The 15,720-nt window shown below is 35.8% G+C and overlaps 1 long non-coding RNA gene across 1 annotated transcript; it reads left to right on the forward strand.

Moving 5' to 3' along the window:
* Window positions 1-10,599: 10,599 nt before the first annotated feature.
* Window positions 10,600-15,697, forward strand: LOC129764987 (uncharacterized). The gene is made up of 3 exons (XR_008741315.1): window positions 10,600-10,720; window positions 15,120-15,378; window positions 15,435-15,697. It is a non-coding gene; the product is annotated as an uncharacterized LOC129764987 (long non-coding RNA).
* The last annotated feature ends 23 nt before the right edge of the window (window positions 15,698-15,720 follow it).

Consider the following 15,720-nt stretch of genomic DNA (forward strand, 5'->3'; position numbering starts at 1 on the left):
TCGTACTCATTCCGACTACACACTAAATCTAGGATACCACAACCACGTGGACAGAAAAAGCATTTTTTTAGACACCCCCTTCCCCCCGTGGACAAGCGTGGACATTCCTTATACCACTCCCCCTGTTGTCCACGTCCATACCGCCGGTTTTGAGGAAAAAATCAAGAAATTCTATTTTTTTCGCTTAAATTTCATTTCAAGTTTTTGTTTGTTTTGTTTCTATTTTCTATCTCATATTTTTATTGATAAAAATGATAGCCTTACCAATGGTAACGTTTTGTCTTGAAATCTTCGATTTTTTTCAACATTGACCGGGAGTTCATTATTTTATTCCGAATTCCATTTACGTTATCTCCATATCCATTTTAAAATATCGATTGTGAACTTATTCTCGAGTATTTTTATTAAAGGTGGCTCGCTGTTTGAGTTTTCAAAAAATCAGACAATGAAATCAAGCACTTTGTTTGAAAACAATTTTTTTTCGTCTAAACATCAATGACTTTCGCTTTTACAGGTCCGGTAGTGCCTGATGGCTCTAATGAACCTAGTAAAAACAAAACATCTGCAGTGTCATCGTGATCGATGATTCCGTTGACCTAGAACCCTTATTTGTAAAATCATGCTAAAAATTGTTCGGAAAAATTCGTGCCGATTCTAAGGAAAAAACCAAAAGCATATTTTGTAGACATACATCTTTTCGATCATAGATGCACCGTTTTTTCCCAGCTGTATGACACCCGCCATGTTTTTGATGCCAACATCTCGTCAAAAGTATTTGTTTTCTTCAAAACAGCGATCCGCGTTGGCGGCATTGTGCTTCGTTTACTAGTTTAGGGGAGCGTCAACGAATAGCTGATTTTCAGTCAGAATGAACGTTTTCAAAATTAAAATTATGAATGAAAATTAGCTTTTCCATATCAAATTAGTATTGTAGCGACCCTTTTCACGCGTCCCATAAGAAATATGTTTAATAAGAATTGTAATGGTAAAGATTTATATTAGAGATAGGGAAAAATACAACCAAGGATCTTCCAATAGGATTGTTGGGATTTTCCATACTAATGGAAAATTCCATATATGCAGAAGGTAGCAAATAACATAATTTTAGTTTTGAGAGAGATGTACATCCTCAGTGAAGGATTGGGATAAGAGAGAAAAATAAAAGGGGTCGATCGTCAGCCACGCAGGAGGACAGTCGTGTCTCCTGCAAAAAAAGGAAAAAGTTGTGTTGTTATTTTAAAAGAAAAACCATGTGCCTAAACCGCGCGGGGCGCTTGCATTGTGGTGACAGCGGTGGGATATGTTGTCCAAGTGGGGACAGCAGCCCACCCATCGTGGTATTTACAAATTTTGCTTTCCTTGAAGATAATCTGGAAATCAGAAATTATCCCAAGTTGAAAAATTGTGCGAGGACAGAGATTGTAGTGAAAGAAGAAGAAAAATCGAAGAAAATATGAATGAGCATAATGCGGTACAAGAAGTGACGTTAGAAAATGAATATATCGTAGTGACAAAAATGCGGGAAATTCTTGGAATAGTCGAGCCAAGTAAAACCATCCCACTGTAGTAGTGATCTCCAAAGAAGAAAATTTCAGTAATGAATCGTTTGTTTCGAATCGATCGAACAATAAGGATATGCTGTCGAGCATATACAGCAAAGTGAAAAGCATGTTGAGAAAAATGATTCCTGCTCCGTGTCGGTTGGAGAAGCTCATTCGGTTGAGCCATCATTGTCTGCTGAGAAGTTTGATTCACGATCGACGTTTTTGCTGGACTGTGGCCCCGAGATGTTTATCTACGTCGGATCGTATATGGCAAACCATTCGTTGGACAGAGGAGGTGGTATGAAACCACTTAATTATAGGAGAAATAGTATAATAGACCGTGTGTTGTGAAAACATGGACATGGATAAGTTTAGTAGTTTATTTCCTAATTTTTTAAGAAAGTTTTCGTTATATGTTTTTGAAGATATAAAAACGACTTAGGATGAAATAAACACACCTTGTTCTATTTCACGTACCGGCTCTTCTGCGATTAACTGTAAATCTGTGAAGCAAATTGTCGGTAGCGTATAACAGTTAGTTAGAATTCACAGTTCATAGTTAGGAACCTCATAATTGACACAATAACTTAATAGCCAATATTACTAACTGAAGTTTCATGCTGAATGCTGCAGAACTATTGCCGAATATTAATTGCGAGAGAATGACATAAAATAATAATATGAAAAAAGATAAACAATGAATGTAGAAGAGCAAGAAAAATGAGAGTTAATGGAGATTATTAAACCAAAAAAAATATATATATATATGTATGTGATCATCAACTGAAACTGAATTTTAGTTAAGGTATGCTAATCGTTCAATGAAATTAATCTGGCGAAAGGAAAAGCTAATCAATGAATGAAGTTATTAAATATAGGAAACATGACACTACCTGAAAACAAGCTTTAGGATGGCAGGATAACAAGTCTTGAGAAACATGAATAAAGGAAGGGACAATCATTATTTAATAATATTCCATCAATTCTGTAAAAAACTGTTTATTTCGTTTGAAAAAACATTCCTGTCTCCCATGCTTTAATAGTATAAACAGGGCAATATGGGGAAATGCACTTATCGAATTTTGAATGTGTAATTTAAATTTTTACAAACACATTTTTGAAGTGGGATCTTTATAAAATGCAAAATTTGCATTAAAGTTCATGAGTAACTAAAGATGTGAGTTGAAACTATATTATAAAACTTTCAAATGACACAAAATAGCGCTTTAAAGGCGAAGAAAATTATTGGAATAGACACACACGCCCTTCAAATATATGATGAATGAATCAAAAGAGTAAACAAGGGGATATTAATAAACGTATTATACGAAGAAATTTAAAAAAGAAAATAAACATGTTTTCAATGTAGCTGTAAAAGCTCAACAATGTTGATCGATAAGACGTTTTGGGAAATTTTTGGAGATATGATCATTTTATTTTTCATTTGGAATTGCGGAATTACAGAATTGAAGGAATTCATTTTATTTTGATTACAACCGGAAATTAAGAACAGCAACTTAACATTCGTCTGCTTTGGAAAATCAAAACAGATTGAATTTATCATGAAACGATTATCAACACACCACACATCACAATATATCAGCATACTGTGGATGCTGTCGGAGTTGAAGGAATTTTTATTAAAATTACATCCGGAACATAAGAACATAAACTGAACATTTTCAACAGTTTTTTCGACATGTCGAGCTCAAATCACATTGAGTAGCGCTCTGCACTATTTTTCTACTTTTTCTTGAGCGGCAACATTCATGCTAGTTGATTGTGTTGTGAAACTCCCAACAGTTGGCATGCAAAAAACAAACAAACAACAAAAAATAATATATACATAGTTATATAGATAAATATTACGACAAACAAGATTATATTACATCACAAATCAAATATTATAACCCGTCATAACAAGCTCAGCCTTACAATCAATTTTAGGGAAAACTCTTCTAGTTTCCCCTAAAACTCGTTGAGTAGGGGGGATGTAGCGACCCTTTTCACGCGTCCCATAAGAAATATGTTTAATAAGAATTGTAATGGTGTAATTGTATTAGAGATAGGGAAAAATACAACCAAGGATCTTCCAATAGGATTGTTGGGATTTTCCATACTAATGGAAAATTCCATATATGCAGAAGGTAGCAAATAACATAATTTTAGTTTTGAGAGAGATGTACATCCTCAGTGAAGGATTGGGATAAGAGAGAAAAATAAAAGGGGTCGATCGTCAGCCACGCAGGAGGACAGTCGTGTCTCCTGCAAAAAAAAGGAAAAAGTTGTGTTGTTATTTTAAAAGAAAAACCATGTGCCTAAACCGCGCGGTGCAGATGGTGAAAAAATCTCATACGAAATTTGATTTGATTTTAATACGTTCAGCTGCCATCAGTACTTGTTGGAATTCATCGAAACTAGTTGCTTGGTAGAAGCTCATGATGCAGACTTTCTTCAGCCATAACTTTCTTCAAGCGAAAACCTGCTTCGGGGTTCCATTCACTTGATAGGATTTTTTTTTAACTCAACATTCTTGTGAATGATATGCCTTTTACAATTCGCTACAAATATGTATTTTCATCGCGTTTATGAAACGAATCGCAGTATGAGATAAGTCCCTTCAAGTGTTTTTCGGTAAAATAAACCCTTATTCCGGAATCTGGTCGGATTTGAAATTAGCACAATATTGCGTTCTTTAAGAGGGAATTCTAGTCTAGAAATTTGAAAAAAAAACAATTTTTAGAAGAGACTTTACGGAAATCTCATTATTTACCAAGTTATAGCCATTTTAGTGATGCGATATATTATCTAGTACGGCCATAATAATTAACTTCAAACACGTTTTTCTCGAAACATGTTTTTTCAAAGTGGCTTACACGATATCTCAAGTTCTACTTATCTGATCTATGTTTATATGAATACAAGCATCCCTCTATCGCATAAACCTATAAAAAATCATAATTTCGTAACTTTACTATTTTAAAAAAATTAAGAAACTTGAAAAAATGTTTTTAACATAATTTTTTTCTTCAAATTTCCGCCATTTTGTCAAAAAACACGTTTTTGACTTGTCCGAGGTTCATGCGGTAGTGGCATCTTTACTGATTCAGAATCTGTTCGATTTGTTTGTTTCATATAACCAGAAGTGCTGGAATCGTGTACGCCATGGCGCAACATTTTTTTGAACCCCCTCACTTGATCAGCTTCTAATTATGGATATTTTTTTTTTGTTCAGTTTTTGTTTTATTGTGGAAAGATAGATAAACAAATAGTGATATGATGGATGGTAAAAATCTTCTTTGTTTCACTTTTTCGAAGAAACGTCCGAAATTCGTGTCTCTATCCCCCTTAATCTGATTGCGTCAAATCCTATCGGATTGTGCAAATGTTGCAACCTTGAAATACAGAATGCAAAGGCTTATTTCGTTCGGATTGCGATGTGTCAATTAATTAATCAGCAGTAGCAGCGTGAACTTTCCAGACAACTCAAAAGAAGCGTATTACAAAAACTACCAGACATCAATAAAGAACAACATCATTGCAAGAAATATATCTCCAGAGATACGGCCCGTACACTCATGGAAGAATTTGTTGTTCGTTTCAATTTTCAGAAGATCTTGAGAGTTCTCGAAAAAAAAACCAAAAAGTTTTGTCAACGAGAGCAAAAGCTAAATTCAACCCGCACTTAAGTCGTGATTTTGAATGCTACAAAAATCCAACATTCTTTGCGTTATTGGGTGTTTTTATCCTGACGGATTTAATGGCCCTCTATTACCTATTGGAATAAATTGATGGATCCGGATTCAAGTTCATGTGCGTTACCTTCAGAATATACATTTCAGGAAAGAGGTTCAGTGATATGAAAAAATATGGATGTTTGACCGAGCAGCACTCTCAGGCAGTTCAGTCTTTTTATTGATGAATACTGAGTACTCAGGGCGGGCGTGAAGTTAAAAAAACTATTAGCTTGAATGTTTTACTTTGAAAAATACTTAACGTGTCCAAGTGGACATTATCGAAACCCTCTCCCCCCTCACCGTGGACAAGCGTGGACATTTTCGTAAACCTACAACCCCCCCCCCCCTAAAGTTGTCCACGTGGTATGTGGACAGCCCCTTCTTGTATTTAAATTATTTTGCACTGTTATTCTGGTTGCTTCTTTTGGTCTGTACCAATTGAGCTCAAATTGAATCAATCAAAACGTTGAATATAGTGCGTTTGGACAACGCTTGACATTTAACAATCATTCAATTGTTTATCTCGAGAAAACTAAAATGTTATTCATAGATGCGTAAGAGTATTTCCTCTCAATTGAAGCATCTATTTGCGATCTATTAAGCAATGGTCGAGTTATAAGCTAGGTAGTGCGGACTGAATCAAAACGGCTGTCAAAACAGATCAAATTGAAATGTCAAAAAAATCCAACGATCAGGAGTGTTATTTTTCTTATGATAATCAACACTATAAAAAGGTATTGTTATCAAAGGCAAAATAATTAAACTTATAAAATGAACGAACTACATTTTTCCGTCACTTTTTTAATTGACCATTTCATCTCTGAATGAGCATCTCATATTGCAAGGTATCAGAACCTGACAGAATATCAACAATCTACGAATAACGCTTAGTTCACTCCAATATTTCAGTGTGGGAGCAAAATTCGACATTGACGAATTTCGATACGTACATACATAGCAATAGTGGAATGTTTTTTTTTCTAACGTCGGTGAAAACAGCTTTGCTAGTGAAGCTGACCGAATGGAATCCGCTTAATTATGATCCGCTAGTCCTGGTGATGAATATAACGGTAAAGCAATCTGCGCTTCGTGTTGATGGACGTAATCTTCTGAGTCAACTACCGGCTTAATTGTGGAGAAGGCGTTACGGATTCTTACGAGGATTCTTTTCCGGTTGAAATGTAACGATGTATTTGTATCAAAATAATCCTGAAAATGTGTATGAAAGGTTTGCTATACTTTTGGTTTTCAATAATTGAAACATCATACTTACTTCACAGATACGGGAACCCTTATTTGGAACTAGTTTGTCGTCTCCGCAAAAATCGACCCAGCGCGTCTGTAAATACGTTTCCGAGGGTATACGATAAAAACTAACGAGAACATTTTCACTCGTATTCGGGCAGCCTTCCACTGAGCAAGGCATTTTCAATGTCAACTTTCCCTGATATAATATTTCTCCGAACGAAATAAAAACAAACGAGTCACGTAAATGTTTACTCCTGCGATTTGAAAACATTCTATAAAAAGTGGAACGAAGAGTTGCCAGATGATTTTTATAAAAGGTCGGTAAAAAATATGTGAAAGTCTGTTAAACATGTGGAAATATCTGTAAAAGTGTGCGGATCTGTAGAAATGTATTTTAACGTTAATTTCCACAGATTCATTAATACTTTATACATCGGAATACACGTACGATTGTCTTTTGTATATTATTATATATTTTGTATATATGCAGCCATTCCATGCCAAACCGATAAAGTGGCCCTCAGATTTCGATGAAAAGCGGTGGATTTGTTCTTCATCGCAAAACATTAGGTATTTTTTTATTTTTTCGTTGGGTTGACCGTTTCCATTTAAGGGTGGTCCGAAATATCACTTTTTCCCAAAATTGACCATTTCAAAAATTCATAACTTTAGAACTACTGAATCGATTTAGATTATCGACATATTCATTTGAAGCCAATGAGCTAGCTTTTTATTGAAAAATATTGAGCTTGCAAAAAAAATTTAATTCCATTTTTGTAATTATCGATTGTAGTTGTTTTTTTTATTGTTTTCATGGGCGCTATATTTATCATATTTTTCTTGAAAGCTGAGGATGTTTTACTTTTTACATTTCTCGATTTCAGAGATGCTTTTTTTTTGTTTTTGAGATATGATTTTCCAAAGTTAACCGGTGATCGACCATTTCTTGTGCTCCCTTGGCCGAGTGGTTAGCGTCATAACTAACATGCCGGGTGTTCGGGTTCGATTCCCGTTCTGGTCGGGGGAATTTTTCGTCAAAGAAATTTCCTCCGACTTGCACTGTGATCACGCGTATTCTAGAGCTTGCCACTCAAAATGCATTCAAGGCGTGTTATTTGGCATAGAAATCTCAACTAAGTACTAATAAAAATGACGCAAGTAATACTACGTTGAGACGGCGAAGTTCCTCTAGGAACGTTAGTGCCATTGAAGAAGAAGAAGAACCGGTGATCCGGAAAATTATTTTGCCCATTGAGAACTACTATATCGGTTTCACATGGAATGGCTGTATATAAGTTAAATTCTGAATTATGACAAACTTTATTGTGATCGAATCTTTCCTTAAATACCTATCCACTATCTATGAAAGCAAACCTTGTTGATGTCTTCTCATTCTGCGCTGATAAAATGTTGACACTGCGATTTCTCGGTGCAATATTAGTAAACATTGGTTGAGTTGATCGTTGCATTGGTTCTTATGATGCTAGATGATGATTCGCTGTTATCCTCTCGCTACGATGATGAATAAACGTTGGCTAAATATCGGACTAGATAAAGATTCCATTCGGATGGTTTGTAAACACCATATAATGCTGGATGGCGATGATTCGTAAGTATTCCTCGGTGCGTTTGTTGAATGATGCAAATGTTGATGTTTGGAAATATGAACGGTTGATCAGCGTTTTCGGAAATTCGTTGATACGAAGTTTTATTTATGTTTTCAGGATCGGGAAAGTGAATGTGGTCGATGAGTCATCCTTCGGGAAAGGGGATGGTGATAACTTATATATTACCAGATTTTCGTGAAAAGTGGTAGATTTGTTCTTTATCGCAAAATATTTGACCCGTGTTTTTCCATTTTTTCATTAGGGTGCTAATTTTTACTCTAGGGTGGTCCGAAAAATTCATTTTTTCGCTTTTTTTTCCAAAAATAACTTTTTTCGAAAATTCATAACTTTCGAACTGCAGGACCGATTTGGATGATCGACATATCAAAGTAAATAAAACTAGATGGTATTTTTTAGAAAAATATTACACTTGCAAAAAAAATGGATTTTGTTTTTGTAATTATTGATTGTATTTGATTTTTGATGTTTTCATGGCTTTAGACTAGAGGGCGCTTTATTTTTTAAATATTTTTTCTTGAATGCTCTCACATAACATAACCAAAAATCAGAAATGTGATTTTTGTCATTTTTGAGTTATGATTTTCAAACTGAACCGATGGTACGAAAAATCATTTTTTGCCTTTTCGTAATACATTACGTAAAAAAAAAGTCAGCTTTCAAGACAAAAATATGAAAAAATATAGAGCCCTATGGAAAACTAACACAATCAATAATTACTAAAACAAAAATCCAAATTTTTCGCAGATGCATATATTTTTTCAAAGAAGATTAGATCATTAGCTTCAATTTGATACGTCGATTATCTAAATCGGTTCAGTTGTTCAAAAGTTATGATTTTTTCAATAAAAATTGATTTTTTTTTAGCATTAAATTACGAAATAATTTATAGAAATTGTATAGAAAATGAATGCAATTTTTCATTCGTCGTGAAGAATCATATCGTCTCTTTCGTCTGCAATGACAGGGCAAAAGTACTTATGAAATCATAAAACGTTGACATGTACAAGATATCGTTACAAAACAAAACACCAACAGTATGCAAAAGATACTAAAGTACTGTCATCGGCCACTAAGCAATACTATGCTCAGACATCACTGCGGTGCGACCTATTTTGCGCACGCAACCACTGTGGTGACACCGGTAGTTAGGTGGTTACGCCGGGCGGCAAAGTGTTAATGAATCACTCAAAAAATTGGTCTAACGTAATGTGTATTATTATAAACTAAATATAAAAACTTTTTATGTATTAAAACTATGGAAAAATGTCATACGGTGAGTCAAATATTATTGATGTGATGAATGCCGCATTGAATGTAAATTACTGTATATCCAAAAAGTCTTCAACAAAAATAAAAAGTATTTTACAGATATGTCTGTAAATTTAGAAACATATCTGTAAATCTGGCATCTCAGGTGGTCTGAGAATTTATTGCAAGAACCCGCTTGAAAAAATGCATGAATTTGCTAGAAAATGGAGTGGATTGAGTCCGCACCACTTAGGTTATAAGCATTCGAAATCTTTCATTTTCTTCTACATGTTCAGTGTTTAGATTTTCTTTTTACATCCCATATAGTCCGAGAGGACTTAGTCCAAATTGAAAAAAAAATAAATAAATAAAGTAAATAAATAGACCGGGAGCTTCCATTCTTTGTACTGTATACCCTGAATGCGTAGTTTTTCCCCAATGTGAGTCCGAAACAGTGGCTGCATCACTATGAAGTGAATTATGTTCAAATCATGTTATTGAGCAAAAGTTGAAAGTGCCAACTCGATTAATTTCACGCACACGCGTCTCGTAAATATCAAAAACGCGGTGTTCCGATGGAACCGCAGCCGTTCGAACGCTTGCGAATCGCAGCGGAAAGATAAAGTAAACAAGACAAATGGTTATTTGAATGGTGGAAAAATAGAAAATGAGTGGATAAAAAAACCCCGATCATTATCTTACTTCAGCGATATTTTTAACACTGTGTTGGCGTGTTAGCTACGCGAGTGAATTTGCGCGCGTGAGAGGGAGAGAACGCGTATAGTGCACTGGCGTCGCTCGCTGACAGCTACTTGTTTACATTTTTCGTCCCCTGCCTGTGGGATCGATCACCGTCTTTTCCGCGTATATGATTTCAAGGCCCTTTTCGTACGCAGATGCGGCGTTACGTCAAAGTGGACCATTATCGTTCATTCTGGCCGGAGGACATTCGAGATCTGCTGTCAAAAGTTAAAAATAATCCCCTTCGATCGGGAGATTTGATGGGGTTTCTTTGTGACAGTAACCAAAAGGATATAATGATAATCGGTGCACTTTTGGCCAATGAACCACTTTTATTTCCATCGCATCGCGCGCAATGCATAACAGTATGGTGGGTGGAAACCCCGGGTGTCTGTTTTTCGCGAACAACGAAAAAACGCGGACTCGCGTTTGCGTTATATCCATCCGCCCGCTACTTGATCTTGTGTGTTTTTCTTGCTGCTTTTGCGTGAACCCAGACAGAATGGCGTCACCTCTTTTGCATGGCGATGGCAGGGAATTTAATTACCGTTCGACGATGATTTACGATTTCCCGGTGAGAGGAGATGAACGAGATGGTGTTTTTAATGAAAGTGTCACAAATGATTGTGTCCGCGAAGGAAGTGAAATGCAATTTGTGCTACTGATGTGATTATTTTCTGATTTTTTAGTGGAAGGATGTGCCTTAAAGCGAATATTGATACACAAAATCGATTATTGGTTCGAATAGTTTTGGGATGATCGAAATGAAAGATTTAAAACAAACCGCAAATTGTATTTGAATACAAGTGTTGTCACATTTCTGAGCGACACTGTGAAGAGAGCTAAGCTTTCGGTGGAACTCAACAAATGTTGAAGCTTTCTACGCTTCGTTATCATGCTTTTCTTTTTGTGCGGTGAGCATTTTACACATCGCGAGAATTATTTTGGTGTTCTCTCGCAATATAAGCTCATAGTGAAACAACGTATTTTTATTGAATGTTGGAGATGAGGAATACTTGTAATAGCGTTTGAAACTAGTTTTGTGATACAAGAAAACAAGGGACGTAATTCTGATCCAAAGAAAACAATTATACATTTTTGTTTGTTTTAAACTAATTCTGAATTCATTTCTGTTCGTGTTATATATAATTTTTGTTTGTGTTGAATTTATTTATCGAAGTTGAACGCAATCCGGAGGGAAGTGCTTCGTCTTCCGAATCTCAACCTTCAAGCAGAGGGCCAGTTTTCTCTCGAGTAAATAAATGGACTTTTTTGACGTAGGACTATGTGTTTGATTTCTATATAGGCGGGTCGCTCTACGAAAAATGTTACGAAAATTTTAAGGATTTCAAATGCATATCAAGCAAAATCTTCATTGCGATATTCATTCTGTCAAACACTTGACAAAAAGAATAGAGGTACAGAGTGCGAACTTGAACTTTTTATGTCATTTTTGAAGAACTGTAACTTCATATTACTTTGCAATATTACACGAATACAGTTTATTTGGGTGTAGATGTACTGGACAAAAATATCGGGAAGAGATAAAAATCGATTTTTTTTCCGCTTTTTGAAGAATAACACAATTTTCTGCTAACCAACTCAATAGCAAATCCAATTAACTTCGTAGGACATCTTCCATTTGATTGCTCGAACGTTCCTGTAGCACCTTTCCGTACAAAGATATTTCCGTTCTAATGAAAAATCACCCCTTCGTCTTTGATCATGAATAATTCAATAAACCGGAAGGTAGTTTTGAAAACCCTAAAAAAAATTGTGCAAAGCAAATTCGTTTCTTTGACGAAAAAAATAAATTAAAAAAAGGGACGAGAACAGGTTTTCTCTAGTATTTTAGGAAATCCTCTGTAATTTTGCAAATATTACAGTAAACTCTAATATTAGCAGATGAATTTTTAGCCTAGTGTATCCCTTAAACTCCTGTGAACGTTTCATATTGATGCGTTCAGCCGTTTTTAGCAGATCGATTAAAGTTTAGATTCTTTGCATGAGTACCAACTTAAAAAAAAAGTTATATATTAGAGTAGATAGAGATTTGATAGAATGTATATGTTTCTTCTTCATTTGACGCTAAACGTCATTAATACGTTAGTGTTTTTCTGAAAAAAAATACGTCTAATAAGCGTGCAGCGTCTTAAAAATGTCGATTTTTTTCCAAACAAAGAGCATTTGTGGCATTCGCTACTTGTTTTTTATTTGAAGAAGAAAACGGTCGAAGTTAATCGTTTGCTTGTGGAACTATATGATGAACATGCTCCAGCAGTGAACACACGTGAGAGATGGTTTCGGAAATTCCAAAGTTTCTTTCGACTTTTATCGGTGACTAGCTGATCCGGCAAACTTCGTCCCGCCCAAAATTTGTTTTTTTGTTATCAATACCTCCAAACATTCCCGTTTTCTTACTAAGCGAAAGTTCATCAGTCCAATCGCAGAACTGTCCATTAATTGGTCTTCTTATCGACCCCGTTGAATTTACCTTTTACTATAATATTCCTAGTACTTCTACCAAAATTCATCATTATAATATCAGATTATTTTAAGACACAATACTCGTTCAAGATTTTTCAACCACTTGCAAATAACATGTTTCTCCGTTACATGGAATAAATGTTTGAATGCATTTTCTTGATTAGTTCTCGAGTTATGCAGAAATTTGTCTTTCATTTGTATGGCAGCTCCCCCTTAGAGAGAGAGGTGGAGTGTCTAACCACCGTGAAAACATTTATTGCGCCCTAAAACCTTCATATACCTAATTTGGTTTCGTTTGCTTGATTAATTCTCGAGTAATGCAGAAACTTGTGTTTCATTTGTATGGCAGCTCCCCCTTAGAGAGGGGAGAGGGGTCTGAAACTATAATGAAAACCTTCCCCGGCCCCAGAAACCCCTATATACAAATATTCATGTCGATCGGTTGAGTAGTTTTCGAGTCCATAAGAATCAGACAGACAGACAGACAGAAATCCATTTCTATATAAACAGATAGACGATGGTCTCTGTGTAGTAGGACCAGGAGGGTACTGTACCATGAGCTACTTAAACCGGCTGAAACGGTGAATACTGATCGCTACCGGCATCGAATGATAAATTTAAACTTTGCATTGATGGAAAAAAAAAACCGGAATGGATCCGAAGACACGATAAATTGATGTTACAGCAAAACAACGCACAGACCCAAACCGCTAAACAGGTATGAGCAAAATCGCATCGAAATTTGTTCAACAGCACTCATTCACAAATAAAACTCACTCTCCTATTCTCCGTTTATGCATTACTTTATTTGAGACAGAAAACATTTCCCTATCATCTTCGCAAAGTTCATCCTCGATTTGAACGGAAAAATACTGTCTCGATTCCGCTCATCTATTCTCAGAGAATTTTGCATTCTCTCTTTTGCCTCTCGAAATGACGTTAGATGGTGAGAGAATCAAATTGTGTCTCTGTAAAATCATTCGTTTTTCACTCAAATAACAATCATTAAAGCCTCGATCGCGGCAGCAAAACATAGGTAGATAGTTAAAATCGAGTTGTTTCCTGTGCATAATGCAACGACGTTTTTTTGTTTCTAGTATGAAACGATCTAAGCCAACGCAAAAGACCATATTAACGCATGTTATTGGTGAGCGGGAAGATAGATTCATGTGCATTGCCGATAACAAATTGAATGCTGACGAGGAAGAGAATAGAAGGGAAAATAAAATCATACATACACGCAGATTGAGTCTATTTTGACTCATTCGTTATTTTGTTTCGTGCGATCCTCTCATAGGAGTATTCATGCATCGAATGTTGTTTTCCACTCTTTGTTTTGTTATGTTCATTCTCAGTCCCGAATGAAAATGATCGAAGAGTGAAAAATGATTCATCGTGCCATCTCACGATTGTTGCTGCAATCTCTTCGCCATGATTATTCTAAGCAGATACAAGAGTGATTTATAATTAGGTGTGGAGTAATGAACGAATGAACTTTTCCATACTTGCCGCTAAAGTCGTTTAGGACGCAATAAAACCCCTCAACTGGGAAACGTTATCGCATCCACCGTTTTCTCCAGAACTGGCCCCGTCAGATTATCACCATTTTGCTTCGATGGGACATGCGATTGTAGCACTTTGACGAAACAATAATGTGTTGTTGGAAAGGATTCTACAATTTGCCTGAGACGAGGATTACTACGAATCGAAATATTTTGAGATTCTCTTCAAAATTATGTGTTTTCTTCCGGACAACTGGGTTATTTCAATTTGCACTATTGGTACCTTGAAAATTTGATTACCAATATCCCATATCCAAAATGTAGGGACCAAAATCCTTCAAAACGACTCGTGATTTTGACCGCTACGGACCACTTTCACCAGGCCTCAGCTATTCGATATCAGTTGTGGACAATTTTTCAGTCCTGACCTTTACTGAATCAATTTTCTATAAATTTTCTAAAACTTCTGCCCAATCTCGCCATTATAATATTATTCATATAATATTCATAGAATACATATTTGGTATGGAACAGCTTATTTTCATTAATAATTTTTATTTTCAAAGTGCATTTTTCCATCCGAAAATTCATTCAAACGAAGGTCGATTCCGTTATCGCAAATGTCGAATTCACAACGCTTATCACGATGTTATTGTAGAAAATATGCGAATCCAATTTTACGAATTTTCCCATTTTCCTCCAAATTTTTCCAAAAAATTTCAATTAGCTTTGACGAAAAGCAGCGATCGCAAAGCAATTCATAACAACTGTTTTTTTTTTGTTGCAAATATTACGTCTTTCGCTATTTTTTTTCGAAAATACGTCAATAATACGTGAGATAGAGAAGTTGGTGAACCATTGACGTTGAAGGCTTTTCGGAATTAGTACCCTGAATGTGTTGTTTCTGTGCATCTTTTTGAAACTGGTCTTTAAACGGCGGCTTCGCTGCGAAGGAATATATTTATATAATATTTCCATTTTCAGACAACCCTATGGCTCGATGAGTGGCACCCGGCTCGAGTCCAACTCGAATTATGACAACATATCCCACAAATTATCATTTCATCGATTCCCGATGGATATGACCATTCCGAGGAAATGGCTTCGATTCTTCGGACAGGACCTAAACAACAATACTAAAAACATGTACATTTGCTCGCTTCACTTCAGTCCAGATTGTTCCGTGCATATCGATGACTTGGAAGAACAATATCATCGAAAACTGATACCAGGTAAAAACCAGGTAAATTTAAACAAATCCAGATTATACAATTAATACATAAAACCGTTTATTTTTAGCTGTTCATACTGTCAGAAAGACCAATGATTCTCATGCCTCGAGAAATCGAAACCGGGCGGCTCGCTGAAAGGTCTTGATTGACATAAAGCAAGAGTTGAATCCAGTAAAAAATATTCGTAATATCCGCGGAATCGGCCCAGCTTTCTAATGGGACTAAACAAGACTATCTCGAGAGGGATGTTCCGTCAAAGAAAATCGGGAGCAGCATCATCAAAATCTCTAACAAAAAATCTAGCGATTCGGCCGGTTCTGATGGCCTCATTCAAGCACTGCGGCAGGAGATAT

The sequence above is a fragment of the Toxorhynchites rutilus genome, chromosome 2 (genome assembly GCF_029784135.1).
Source record: "Toxorhynchites rutilus septentrionalis strain SRP chromosome 2, ASM2978413v1, whole genome shotgun sequence".
Taxonomy (NCBI): domain Eukaryota; kingdom Metazoa; phylum Arthropoda; class Insecta; order Diptera; family Culicidae; genus Toxorhynchites; species Toxorhynchites rutilus.